The following is an 11,109-nucleotide window of genomic DNA, read 5'->3' as shown; positions in this document are numbered from 1 at the left end:
TCAGGCTGGACATAAGGAAGAACTTCTTTACTGTCTGAGCCCCCAAGGTTTGGAATAGCCTGCCGCCAGAGGTGGTTCAAGCACCCACTTTGAACGCCTTCAAGACACTTTTGGATGGTTAGCTTGCTGGGATCCTATGATCCCTACTAACTTCCTGCCCCTGGGCAGGGTGCTGGACTTGATGATCCTCTGGGGTCCCTTCCAGCCCAAATGTCTATGAAACTTTTAAAATAGTTTAACAAATCTTCTTGTATTTCAACCCCAATATGAATTTATTGGAAAAGTAGCATGAAAAATGTAAATTGCAACAATATGCATAGCTGTACTTTGCCTGAAGGTGATGTCTGTTTCCAGAATTGTAAGAATCCTTCTGTTTTCTTGATTTCAAATATATTTCTTGGAAGAAAAAAAATAAGCCAACCAACCACAGGATTCTTTTTAAACTGACACTAGTATAGGATAGTGCTCACAGTTTAGTACATGCAGCAATAAATAATAGTTACAAGAGAGCAACTGAACTGTTATTTAGACATCCGAGAAGACACCTTCTCAATGAGTGTTACCATCACTAGACACTTAAGCTGACATTGATATTGCTAGTTCCGAGCTTTAAAAAAGTCATGCCAGGCTCCCCAAAGTCATGAGGGCCATAAAAATCATAAGATTGTGGTAAAGATAATGAATTTGGGGATATTTTTGCTAAAATTCATACAGATTATGCTTTCAGGCTTTTCTCTACAGCCGTAGAAGCCAGATGCCTACTTTTTAAAAAACTGCTAGCTGGTTTCTCCTTCAGTTTCCTGATTCAGTGCTTAGGTACCAACTATCATCCCACTTGAGGTAAAAACATGAATGTTGGCCACCCCGTCCTATAGATATTAACTACTTCATCCTTTTGCTTCCTTGGCCGAGATGGAACCACAGCCAGGAATTCAGTAGGGGTAATGAGCCTGCTCAAGCAGCTCAGAGGAAGCTGTGCTTCAGGAACTAAGCAACCCACACAACTGCATTTTGTATATCTGGTAAGAGGTGTTTCATTTTGATGATTCTCATGAGTTTATTTTGTGGCAGAACTTGGAAGAAGCTCTCTACTTCATTCCCTTTCCTCTTCCCCACCCTCCTACACTGAAGCTCCTGTACCCACCTCACTTTTGGATTGTGGGAAGCTTTCTATGAACTCTGGGACATGAATGAAGGATGCCAGTAATAAGTGGAGGCAAAAAGAAAAGAGCCAAAGGATTCATATCCCAATTAGTCTTTCTTTGTTATGTAACCTGGGTGCACTCAAATATGTGCTCCCCTCTCCAAACAGAAGGGATTCAGGTCCCTGAACATTCTCCCAGATCCCAGTTGGATTCCCCAGCTCCTCAGTCTTTCCCCCAGCAATCTGATCATTTCCCCCAGCTCTTCCTAGGGGACACAGGCCCCTGGATGATATGAGATGACAGCAGGCTGCAGCTGCCAGCTGGGACCAGCACTGGGCATAGCCCTTGCTGAGCACTGGGAAGCCTGATGCTGCTGCTGGCCCCAGCCAGCAACGGCAGCATGCTACCTTCCCACACAGGGGTCTTCCCATTCAGGGGCCTGCACCCCCCACAAGGGTTGCGGGGATGTGCCAGACTCCTCCTGGAGGGCATGGGCCCCCGGATCTGCACACAGGATGATAGCATGCTGCCGCTGCCAGCTGGGCTCTTCCAGATGCTTGGTGCAGGCTGTGCTCGGTAAACTCGGGTGCTGGCACTGGCCCCAGCTGGCAGCAGCAGCATGCTGTCATCCCACATGCAGTTCCGGGGACCCACATCCCCTGGGAAGAGTCCAGCACAGCCCCACAGCCCTCCCGGGGGGCATGGATGCCCACATCTACCCGCAGGATGACAACAGGCTGCTGCTGCTGCTGGCAAGTGATACAAGTTTGATACAAGTTTTGCTTTGAACAGTTTGAGGTGCAGTTTTCCAGAGTCTCCTATACCTATCTCCTTGAAACTTGGCAGACTTTATGCCCTCAGAAGGGGTTACCATGCCTGCAATTTTTATATGAATAAGGCAAGAAATGACAAAGTTATAGGCATTTTCATGATTCCCCATTGTAGCCTATGGGTGAAACGTCAAAACGCGCCGAAATAGCGAAACAGTTTTGATGAAACAAAACGACGAAACAAAACACTGTCCCCTCAAAATGGCAAAACAGAAGTCAAAATGAAATGGTGCTGTTTTGCACAGCCCTAGTAAATAGATATACAATATACAACAGTTAAACAACAACTCCCATTAGAAATAACAAGATATAAGGTGCTACCTACAAAATATGAGGCGCCTGAACACCCTTCAGTGTATCAATGTCACTGTGAGTACTGGAGACTCCCCTTTGATGCCAGGAGCCTTGGCACTGCTCCAAAAAGGGGAGAAGGAAGGGGCCCCAGAACCTCTCAGCCCCTCGTGGGCTTGCCAGGGACCCTTTCCCCACATGGCCCTCTGCTAGACCCCCTTCCAGGGGCTTCCTTCTCTGTGGGAACCCTTTCCTTGATAGCTCACAGCTCCAATGGGTGATGTGGGGTCCTTGTCACCCCATCCAGTGTTCCTTTCATCAGACACAGGCCTCTGGCTCCTACAGGGCCTTCGATCCCCTCACAGCTCTCTGCCCCCCCTTTCGGCGCTGAGGGCTCTGCCTGCTGCTCATGGCTGGGGGCTCAGGCCACCTTCTGCAGCTCCACAGCCCAGGTCCCTGCCTAGGACCAGCCACACACTGAGCGTGCACATGAGTCCTGGCCGTGTGCCCGGAAATGGTGGACCTGAGCAGCCTCAAGTGGCTCCCAGGGCTGGGGAGCCATGCCGCACCATGCTGTCAGCTCTGGGTTCCTGGCCTCACGCTGGGGGTTGCAGACCTGAGCTGCTTTGTGCAGCTCACAGAGTCTGAGCTCCATGCACCAGTGTGCACCAAGTGGATGGAGACCAGAGCTGCCTCACACAGCTCCCAGGGTCTCACCCCATGTATTGCACTACGCACAGACTGGGGCTGAAGCCATCTGCTGCTCCTGTCTGGTGAGAGGTGTCTTCACAGGCTCTTCAGGGCAACAGCATCCACCCGCTGGGCTGCTCCTCCCCAGCTCTTCTTAGCCCCCCTCTCTTCTCCGTACCTTGATGTGTCTGCCCACATGTTGGGCGCGCTGTTCTTTATTCCCCCCAGAGGCTCCGCCCCCAGATTGTAAAGGGACAATTCAGGGTGAGGTGGAGCTGTTCTACAATCAAGTTTTGACTCTTGACCTCGCCCTGGGTAGGGGTGGGCCAGCCCCTCCCCAAGTGTTACCCAATTGGTAGGAACAACCCACCAATTGAAATCAAGCTTCTCCAACCCCAGCCCACCAGGCAATGGCCAACAAGCCCAGCACAGTTATTTTCCAGTATCCTGAAATGTAACAGTCATTTCAGTAAGACAGCTTCATCCCTGCTTTGAAGAGTTTGCACTCCCATTACGGTAGCATACATACATGTAACAATTTCTTGCAGATATAACCCCTTCTACTTTAGAAATGACTCAGAATCAACTGGTAAGTTAATTCATCCTAATAAGCCCAGCATCCAGCTCTTGTATCAAAACCTGCTAGTCTGGCCCTCTGTGCCAAAATAATATTAACTGTTGTGCAAAGCCTTCCCTTTTAAGGAGTTTTGGGAGCAGCTGTGGATCAGGGAATCCATGTCTGAAAAAACTCCCACAAATCCAAACCATCAGGAAGTGAACATCCAGAGCCAGTGCAGAAGCATATGGCCTCCACACAGATGGCCCTGGCTTCTGGGTAATCTTGGGGGACCCATTGGAGATTCTTCTCTTTTGATGAGCTGAGAAAATTCCAGAGGAAACCTAGCAAAGTTTTGCTCTTTGCTGACTTCCTCTTGTGTCATTCCAACCCCAACCAGAATTCAACAATATGGCCCAGCATATAAGGCACTGGATTAGCCATCAGAAGATTTACATCCTCATCTTACTTCTTTTGTTGATCTGGTACATGGCCAAGTCACACACCTTTTCTTTGCCCTTCCAAGCTTTGTCTCCTGTGGCTATTTAGATACTCAGTATTTCAGGACAGGACAGTATTATCACCATAGAAGTATATTTTGCCCATCACAATGCTACTGCAGTCTAATTATGGCTTTTACTATTTGCAAAACTATCTTGTACTATTTGCAATACGAATAAAAATTGTGTGGGCCAATGGGATTTTTCCCTGAGTCAAACATATGCATCTATTTCTGAAATACCATAACCATACAGCAAAAAGCAGGACAATGCTACCAAGAAAGGTCCACCATATGTTGGGGTTTTGGCTGTGATTTCCCAAGTTCAACAGCAGCAGCAAGACAGTCTGCAATTGATTCAGGAGTTGAGGTAAGAAATATAGTGATGGTGACCAGTGTTTGCCTCTAATTTACATCACTGATAATTTATACCATGGAAGTCAATCCTGGAAAATGAAAAAATTCATCAAGGTAGGAACAATTTAGTAGTTTAATTATGAGCCCTTTAATGTCTTTTCATAATCAGTTAATAAATACCTTAACAATAAAATTAAATTTAAGCTTTTAATAAGCTGTGTTGGCTTGAACCTAAACAAAAGAATTAGCAGCTTCGGGCATTGTGCAATAACCGTTCACTGCTTGGTGCCAGGAGAAACAAAGCATTTCAAGTACATTTTTTTTGTACCTCACTATAATAAACGCTTGTAATATTCCCCAATTTCTGGAGTGTAAGATGCAGATCTTATTTATCACAGTATGTGACACATCTGGCACATGGATCAGGAAACAACTGTTTTACTTCATTTCTGTCATCACCTTCCAACAGATTTCTTTCACATTCCAATTTGGACGAGAGGACTTGGACTTTCTCTCCATAAGTTCTCCATTAACAGTTTCACAGCAATAAGTACGATTGGTTCTTTCTCCTTCCACAGCAATTAGTTAGACCAAGCTGCATATTTTGACTTTTATTACAGCGAACATGTGAAATCACTGGTATTTACTTATATCTGTTCGCAACATCGTTGTCAGACGCAGAGTGCAGCAGTGGTTGCCGAATGTCATTACCTCGACTTAGTAACGCTTTCAAATGGTGTTTCAGCCCGGATGCCTCCACTGCCTTCCGTCATTTTTATTAACATGTGTTTTATTTACAGTAGGTCTTTTGTTATGTCACAGACCATGTTTTGCAGCTGAAGAGAACAGTTTGTCTTCAGTATGCTGGCGGGCATATCAAACTCACTGAGGCCTGAGCCTTGCAAGCTGTACGAACAACTATGCACTAATAAAGCTTGAAAAGCTTGAATTACACTGTAACCCACAAAAATTTTCAAATTAAAAAGCCATATTTAGAGGCCCCCTGTGGATTGTGATTTTATTTAGTTTAATCCCCTCTTGTGGCCAATTAGGCGGACACCGCTCTGCACATGCATGCACCCGTACAAAAAAAAGTGTAAGCCTAGTTTAAAAAGGATAGTATATCATTCCTCCATAGACAGAAATTATTTTCCCTGCTGTTGTCCTGAAAATCATGTGGGCTGTTCAAAATCAATAAAAAATGCATACAAGTAGCATTTATTTTATTTTTCTAGGCTGTACCTTTATTCTTTTGTTTTTGCTGCAGATTATAGTTTCACAAACGTGTACTGTTTTACCAACTGAATAATAAGTGCAAAATATCCAGTGCCTCTGGCAGAATAAAATCTGTTGCTTTTATTATTAAACCAAGAAATAAGGAGAGGCTTTCAAACAAGACATTGGACAATTAACTGAAATACACTGATTGTGTATACAGACACTGTGGACTACAGGCTACTTTCTTTTATTACAAGTGCAACCTCACCAACTTCAAGAGGGTTGCCTTGGTGTGAGCAAAAGGAAAATTTAGCTCTATATGCACAGCTGTAATTCATGGCACCCCGAATAATATATTTGTTGTGAAACCTGCTGGCAGCAAGTCTTATTTCTCTCTGCTGTTCTTTTCATCAAAAGTGCAACATTTGTCTCCTTCTTGTCTAGTGGCAGACGCCATATGTACCATATGAAAAAGGAGTTAATAAAATACATGCTGCAAATATAAAAAAAAAGGCCACAGGTGGCTTTTTGGCAGTGAGGAAGTGCAAAAAACAAAAGATCAAAATCACTGTAGATGTTACTCCTATCTACAGCAATGGGCAAGCAACAAAGAAGCCCCCCTGCTACCTGATTCATGGCTTTTCAATAACAGATAATGTTAAATGACCACAAAATAGTAAACTCCGAGTGCTAGAGCCTTCAAATACTTAATTGTGTGAGTACAACTTGAATCAAGGTAATTCCATTGCACATAGGCTGAAGTATTTGCAGGGATGAGTTTTACTGCCCTGATAAAACAGCTGCCATATTCCTCCTCAGAAGTGGCTGCCTTCTGGTGATGGCTGAAGAGAAACACATGTGCAGGTAAGCATGCAATTTTGCAAAGAGCTTTGGGGAACATTTGGCATAAAGGACCAGATATCATTATAAGAACTAGCATGGCTGTTTAGATATATAGGTATCATTCTCCATTGAATTATATTTTGAACAGCCCTGCAGAATGCCATAGTTAGAGTAAAATTTTAATTATAAATATTCCATAACACATCTATAGTTTTAATGGTTTGGAGAAAAAAAATACACAAAAGAAGAGTTATCATTATCTGTTGCATTTTATAGACATTTTAAATCTAAAGGGCAAACCAAAGCCTCAGTCTTGGACTTTACAGGAAGAATGCTGGGCCTGTATGAAGCCATATTAAACAAAATGCAGTTCCTTATGGGCATAGCTGACTACTCACAGATGGCAAATGGCAGGACACAAATACAAGGCTGTACAGGTGCACAGTGATTTCCAAAGCATGCAGTGGAACAACCTATCTTCAGGAGAATCCAAGCACAACTGAGAAGCAGGAGCCAGCTGTGTCAGACAATGGAGTAGATGTTTCTATCTCTTGTTAATCTCCCAGCGTCTCTCCAAGACTCTGCAAGTAAAGGAAGCAGAAATTTGGGCTTTTTCTGGGGGGAAGACAAGCTATGGATCTACACATAACCCCATCCTGCCAATGGAAGAAACAGCAGGAAACACTCTGTATACTGAAATTCATTGAATTTCCTCAGGCCTAAACATGCTATTCTCCTGTAAGGTAGAATAGTGCCTTTTATATCAACATAGGTCTGGGATTGAGTATTGATGGGAACGTATTTATTGGTACAAGGTTCAATGTTGATCGACACTACCCATTTTTCACCAGTCTTAGGACTCTGTAGGGGAGGTACACTGACTTTCAAGAACACATTTTGTAATCAATTTGTTTCAAGATTTATGCCATATAGCACTTTTACTTGTTAAGAAGTAAATAAAAATACATAACAAAGTAGCGCCCTTCAGAATATTTTAGTCAGCTACATCTGTCATTATCCTATACAGATAATCCTCAACATACAATATTTCAAGTTGCAATGTTTTACATTTACATTTATAAATTGACTCCGTTTCAACTTTATGACGTCAATTTTGGTTTTACAACGCTTGATCCGATGCCATGAAATGCCAGCGAAAAAGTTCGCTGTGTCACCCATCTCGCTGGAGAACATCTGTCCAAACTTCCTTGGACGCTTTCTTTAAGAAAGCGGACAAGAATCCAGAAAAACCTGCAGCCAAGACTCCTGAGAAAAGTCCAACAAAGAGCCCTTCAAAAAGTCCAGCAACATCACCTCAAAGAAATCCTTCCAAATCAACATGATTGCTATTTACAATATAAATACATTACTGTAGCTATATTACTGATCTATAATTGATTAAATACAAAATGATGGGTTATTTTTGCTGAAAATATGGTATCGGGCCTTGGTTCAGGAATCAATCCCCCATTTATAACATTGTTTCCTATGGGAAAAATCGGTTCTGAGTTACAAGGCGTCGATTTAAGACACGGTTTTCAATTGTGTTGTAAGTCTGAGGAATGTCTGTATAAGCAAATCACTAGTTCTGATGCATACTTATGAATATATCCATACCCCCTGGCTGGCAACCTACCAGCAGATGTAGCATTTGAACTGAAGTTTCCAGAATGGTGTTTTGGATTAGGGCTAGCCTAGTTTTGCCCTACTCAATTAATAAAGGCAAAAATCTACTTCTCCGGAGAAAAACTAAACATCCTTACAACTCATTGTCTGCTCAAGTAAAAGGGTGGTTTTTTGGTTTTGGGATTTTTTTTTTTTGAAGTATCAAATGACTTCTCTTTATTTCTTTTTTAATATTTCTTCCATAAATAATGTTTCCAAACTTTGCATACCCTTCTGAAATGGCATTTCAGTCAGTTCCTACATGACAGGGCAATGTGCTTTGCCTCCTAAATCACCTCTTGTAGCAGAATTTTGACCCTTGACTGTTCCAACAAAGAGCCAAAAGTATTTGGGCAATAAAGCTCCAGGAAAGGCAACCTCACATTTACTGAAATGAGGTATGAGGAGGATAAGAAGTGTTGCAAAAGGCAACCTGTATATATATCTCGGAAGGCAGAAGAAAATGAATAGATACATATTTTCAGGCAAGGTTCTTGTGAAACAGCCAGGAATTATCTTGCTGAGTGTGAGAAATCTAATGCTTTAGTCAACTAGTGGGACCACTGCTATCCATAGCAGTGTAGATAACAGAGCACACACACAACACTGAATTTTATGGTTCTTTCTTGAGGCCACAGAGAGGGGTTCTTTTGATGAGGCATGTGAAGTATTAAATATTTTGCAAAATCCTGCATCCGGTATTGATTTAACCATGTCTGGCCCTGGCAAACATGTATATAATGCTTTAGAGATTGATTGTTCTACTTTCATTTTCCTTCTGCTTGCCAGCACACCACTAGTCTACTAACAGTTTCAAGTCCAGTTATGAAGAAATTATACTTTTGTTAATTTTTAAATTCCAGTGGGAAGCAAACCTACTTATACAGTAAAAAAAAGTGAATAGAATTCTTCAGTTTCAAATTTAGGCTCAGAAAGGCATCCTATCACTTGTGGTTCGTAAATCAAAATCTCTGAAGATGATAAATTACCTTCTATCTTTCATGGCAGCACACCTAGATCAAACACTTTTCATTCCTGACAGAAACCTATAGGGATGAACTCTCTTTTGCAGATACACATTTGTTATGTCATTGATGTGTTACTTTATTTATTGATCTACAGAGGGATGAAATGCCAAGGGTTGTCTAACCCTGGTACTGAACAAAGAAGATTCTGGAAGAAATCTTAAAAATAAAGGCTCTGAGTCTCATTTTTTAAAACAATTGTTTCTGAAAAAAGGCACATCTATTGCTACATTTACCATACACTAAAAAAGCATTTAATAGATTTTATAGATTTCATAAACATTAGGGCTGAAAGGGACCTCGTAAGATCATTGGGTCCAGCCCCCTTCCCAAGGGGCAGGAAGTCAGCTAGGGTCAAGGGATCCCAGCAAAATAAATGTCCAAATGTTTCTTGAAACAGCCCAAAGTAGGTGCTTGCACCACCTCCGGGGAGAGCTTGTTCCATGCCTTGGGGGCTTGGACAGTAAAGAATTTTTTCCTTATGTCCAGCCTAAAACAGTCTTGCAGGAGTTTGTGACCATTGGACCTTGTCAGCCCCTGGGGTGCTCTGTTGAACACGTGTTCCCCCAGATCCTGATGCACACCACTTATGTACTTATAGGTTGCCACCAAGTCACCTCTGAACCTGTGCTTCTCCAGGCTGAAGAGTCCCATGGCTCTCAGCCTATCCTCATAAGGCCTGCTCTCTTGCCCTCTGATCATGTGTGTGGCTCTTCTCTGGACTCTCTCAAGCTTCTCCACATCCTTCCTGAATTGTGGAGCCCAGAATTGAATGCAGTACTCCAGCTGCAGCCTCACCAAGGCCAAGTACAGTGGGAGGATGACATCCTGAGTCTTCCTTGAGCTACATCGGCAGATGCAAGCCAGAGTTTTGTTCATTTTGCCAGCTGCAGTATTGCATTGGTGGCTCATATTCATCTTGTGGTCAATCATGACCCCCAAGTCTCTTTCAGTCATGGTGCTAGCAAGTGTAGCATTACCGAGCCTATAAGTGTGATGCAGGTTTTTATTCCCAAAGTGAAGCACCTTGAATTTCTCTATATTGAATGCCATCAGGTTTTCATCTGCCCACCTTGTAAACCTATCCAGATTGGCCTGGATTACCAGCCTATCCTCCAGTGTGGAGACTCTTCCCCAAAGTTTGGTGTCATCAGTGAACGTGGCCAGTGTGCTTTTTACAGTAGTGTCCAGATCATTTATGAAGACATTAAAGAGCAACAGTCCAAGAACAGAGCCTTGGGGGACACCACTAATCATCAAGTGCCATGTTGATTCGGTTCCATCAACTACCACTCTGGGTCCGACCTTGGAGCCAGTTATCCAACCATCAGGCTGTGGAGTAGTCAAGGCTGCAGTTGCCCAATTTTTCCATGAGGACATCATGGGATGCCAGGTCAAAGGCTTTTTAAAGTCCAAGTATATGACATCAACCTCTTCCCTCTTGTCCAGGTGATACGTGACCTGGTCATAGAAGGAAATGAGATTGGTCAGGCAAGACCTACCCATAACAAACCCATGTTGGCTATCCCTCAGAATCTTGCCTTCTGTTAGCCTGTCAAGAACAGTTTCTTTGATCATTTTTTCCAAAATCTTCCCAGGGATTGAGGTCAGACTGATTGACCTGTAGTTTCCTGGGTCTTCTTTCCTCCCTTTCTTGAAGATGGACACCACATTGGCCCTCTTCCAATATTCAGGTACTTTGCCCAAGCCCCACGAGTTCTCAGATATCCTTGCCAGTGGCCATGCTATAATGCCTGCCAGTTCCTTTTGCACTCTTAGGTGCAACTTATGCAGGCCAGCTGATTTGTGGGGGTCCAGCCACTCAAGATGCTCCGTTACAAGATCTACGCCAATGGTGGGTATATATTCATCTTCACCCTGGTCATCCCACATCATGTTAGGCAGGGTGGTCCCTTTGGGCTGGTGAAAAACCAATGCAAAGTAATCATTAAGAATACTGGCTTTTTCCTGGGTGTTGGTAGTCAGCTGC

The sequence above is a fragment of the Gavialis gangeticus genome, unplaced genomic scaffold (genome assembly GCF_001723915.1).
Source record: "Gavialis gangeticus isolate Ggan-Ray unplaced genomic scaffold, GavGan_comp1, whole genome shotgun sequence".
In the NCBI taxonomy this organism is placed as follows: Eukaryota; Metazoa; Chordata; order Crocodylia; family Gavialidae; genus Gavialis; species Gavialis gangeticus.
This window is presented reverse-complemented; position numbering follows the sequence as displayed.